Genomic DNA, 3,479 nt, shown 5'->3' on the forward strand with positions numbered 1-3,479 from the left:
AGCATAACATTGTTACTTGGTTGTATGCCCTCCTTATCTCCTCGGGGGTTACTTTGGGGGAAGGCCCTGTTATCATCCTTGCTTTGAAGTTAAGCTACACACTAAATTCCTCCCATGGTTAGCTGGGGCTACACACAGGAATGAGCAAAGGCAGTTTGCTTGGGGGTTAGAAGCAAGATGGAGTCAACTACACTAAATTTCTCTCACTGCTACGGAAACCCCCTCTGCTCTTATTTTGAGCCAAACCCCCTTGTCTAGTGTGGCAAAGGCAGGGACTCTCATATGCTATACTTGAACCCCAAGTGACACTGTTTGGTAGTCTGACTCATCCATTCACCCTGTCCTCTCCTGTAACCTCCAGCAGGAACCATTTCTGGACTACATTTGGGGCCACCATTGCCCACTCTCCTCTCTTATTCTCTTCCACCCCCAGCTGCCCAAGCCCATCCCTGTAGCCAGTACATTGATAGAAATCTTGGAAACACAAACCTTTGGTTCGGGGGCTGACCCCCAGCCAGTTGGAGACTGGAGATAACCCCGAGAGGCTGAGGCTAAATGCTCAGGTTCTAGAATCTGGTGTATCTTGGTTCAACATATTGCCTTAGCCTTTGTAGGGAAGGCAACTTATCTTTTCCTTCTATCCATCTTAGGTTCATTGACTGGAACCTCTGTAACAAAAGACAGGTTAAGAAGAAGAAAGCATGCTAATTTAATATAACTTATACATGGAAAAAAAATTAAGACCCAAAGAAGTAGTTAAACCTGGGTGGGGTTTTGTTGTTGTTTATGGTGGTGGTGGTGGTGTTTCAGAGGCAGGGTCTTGCTGTATCGCCCAGTCTGGTCTCTCACAGGAGGGTCTTAGGCCTGCTTCAGGGGAAGGTCAGAAAAGTCTGCCTAGGTTTTATGACCCGCTTCAGGGGGGAAAGAAGTGGGATGGCAGGGGGTCAGAGAAACCTCCCTGCACATGCTGTTTTTTTGATGTGGTTACACGTGCTTAAAAATGCCCTCAGTTGCCTCATCTTTGAAATGGGATAACAGTGATACCAATAGCTCCTGTCCAACAGAGCCATTCAGTGCCTGGCATGTCATAAATATTATATATACATAACAAATAATATTATCTTGTCTGTTTATTTGAGGAGTTTCAGACACACTGTCAAGAAAGCCTGCTGTGTTGAAGTGTAGTAAGAGTGCAACCCCGCTTACCACGCTTCTTGGTTAGAAAAGCTCAGGCTAGGCTGGGCATGGTGGCTCACGCCTGTAATCCCAGAACTTTGGGAGGCCGAGGCGGGTGGATCACTTGAGGTCAGGAGTTCGAGACCAGCCTGGCCAACATGGTGAAACCCCATCTCTATTAAAAATACAAAAAGTTAGCTGGGCATAGTGGTGGGTGCCTGTAATCCCAGCTATTCAGGAGGCTGAGACAGGAGAATCCCTTGAACCTGGGAGATGGAGGTTGCAGTGAGCCAAGATCATGCCATTTCACTCCAGCCTGGGCGACAGAGTGAGACTTAGTCTCAAAAAAACAAAAAACAAAAAACCAACAAAACAAACAAAAACAAAGAAAGGCCCAGGCTATGGCAGGGTGGACCCAAGACTGTTACTTGCTGTATGTGGACACCTGAAGGCCCCCGGAACTGGATGTCCTCATCATAGGAACTGGATGTTCTGATCTTACACGATTGTTTCAGCCCCCTCCCCACACAGGCCGACTGCCCTCAGTGTCTGGCTCCTTAAGCCTGCTTCCATTTTAGCTATTAGCAAGGGTTTTGCATCTCATTGCCTGCCAGCGTATTATGAGCATCTCATTAACTCAAGGCTCCAGTACCCTTTAGGGACCAGACCTTCACAGACATAATGGCCTTCTGCCTGGGGTTTGAGTTTGCTGTTACTCTTTCTACCTCTGCTGAGGAATGTCAGCCCCTGGATTTCTAATAAGTTCACAAGTTGCTCTACGAAATTGAGGTGAGAAAAATGTCACAATCTTTTTTTTTTTTTTAATTTTTAAAAATCAAATCTGGCTCTGAGCCCCTGCTTATCGTTCTCAGCAGAAGTCCGACTCCAGTCATTGTGAATTCCTCACGGGCCGCGGATGGGGATTTTGGGGAGAGGCCTCCCCTTCTTCAGGTTGCACCATCACCCTGCTGCTGAAGCAGGTCAGGAGAGCGGGGTGAGCACTACATCATCAGGGCATCCTGATCACTCTGTCCCTGTGCTCCTTCTGTGACACAGCGAAGGCTCTAAACACTGTCTGGTGCTGTCCTCAGGCCCTGTGCTCCACACGCAGAGTCCTTTCCAGTGTGCCCAGGCTTTGTTCTGGGGACCTCCAAGCCTCAGTGTCCATCCACCACAGGCATCCCTCACAGCTGCCCGACACGAGGGCCTGCCCGCATGGGCACTGTGAGCTAGATGCCGTGGAGCTCCCGTGCACACTACAGCCCTTGTCTCTTCCCAGCTTTCGGGGATCCAACACCAGGTTGGGCAGCTCTCTCCTCTTTCCTCCCAACGCCAAAGCCTCTTTTCCTTTCTGCCACTGGGAGAGCAAAGCCTCCTTCCCTGGATCTATACCTTTCAAAACAATAGGCTGCTGGAGGGAGTATCTGAGTGAAGATAAGTTTTCTCTCTCCCCTCCCCTCTCTTATTCTCCCCCTTTTTTCTTCTTCTGCCCTGAAACAAGAAGTTTGTTAACCAGACTTCTGAGGATAAAGAGAGCCTGGACTCAAGAGCAATCCCCAAGTAACCCTACAGGGTGGCAGTGGGAATCTTTTATCCTAATTTGGGATGGGGAGTTGGCATCAATTACTTTCGCAATAACTTACCCTGTTTGGATTCAGAGAACTGGATATAACTTGAGAGAGCTTCCATCCCAACCATCTCATTTTTCAAAGGAGCCAGAGGAGCAAAGGGAGCAGGCCCAAGAGAAGAGAGTGGGGATGCCTAGTTCATGTCTGAGCCAGGACCAGCATCCAGGTCTCGACTACCATTCCCAGGGTCCTGCATTTGGGAGCCCCCATGTGAATCACGCTGTTAGACTGCCAAGTAGAGGGATAGAAGGCAAGGTCCTGCCTTAAGAGACATGACTGTTGCATGGAAAGAACAGGGCAACACACATGAATCCACTATGGAGTATGGTAAGCCAGTGTACCACTGAAAGCTCACTGGGTGGTTTCTGAGGAACTCAGAAAAACGAATAATGATTGTAGACTATCGTTAGTCAAATACAACTTAATTGGGGAAATGGAACTGGACCATGGTCTTGAGAAACAAGTGGAGCTACAGAATCAATGTGAGGGCTGAGATGAAGGTATGCATTTTGTCAACCACCACAGGCAGTCAGTAGATACATGGGATCTTTGAACCCTCTAGAATTACATGCATACAGCATGGGTGATTTGAGGTGATGGTATATAAGTGCATTATATGAAATCAGGTCTGAGGTTTTCGTTAGGTTCTCAATATATCTTGCTCTTCCTCTTCCA

The sequence above is a fragment of the Chlorocebus sabaeus genome, chromosome 21 (genome assembly GCF_047675955.1).
Source record: "Chlorocebus sabaeus isolate Y175 chromosome 21, mChlSab1.0.hap1, whole genome shotgun sequence".
In the NCBI taxonomy this organism is placed as follows: domain Eukaryota; kingdom Metazoa; phylum Chordata; class Mammalia; order Primates; family Cercopithecidae; genus Chlorocebus; species Chlorocebus sabaeus.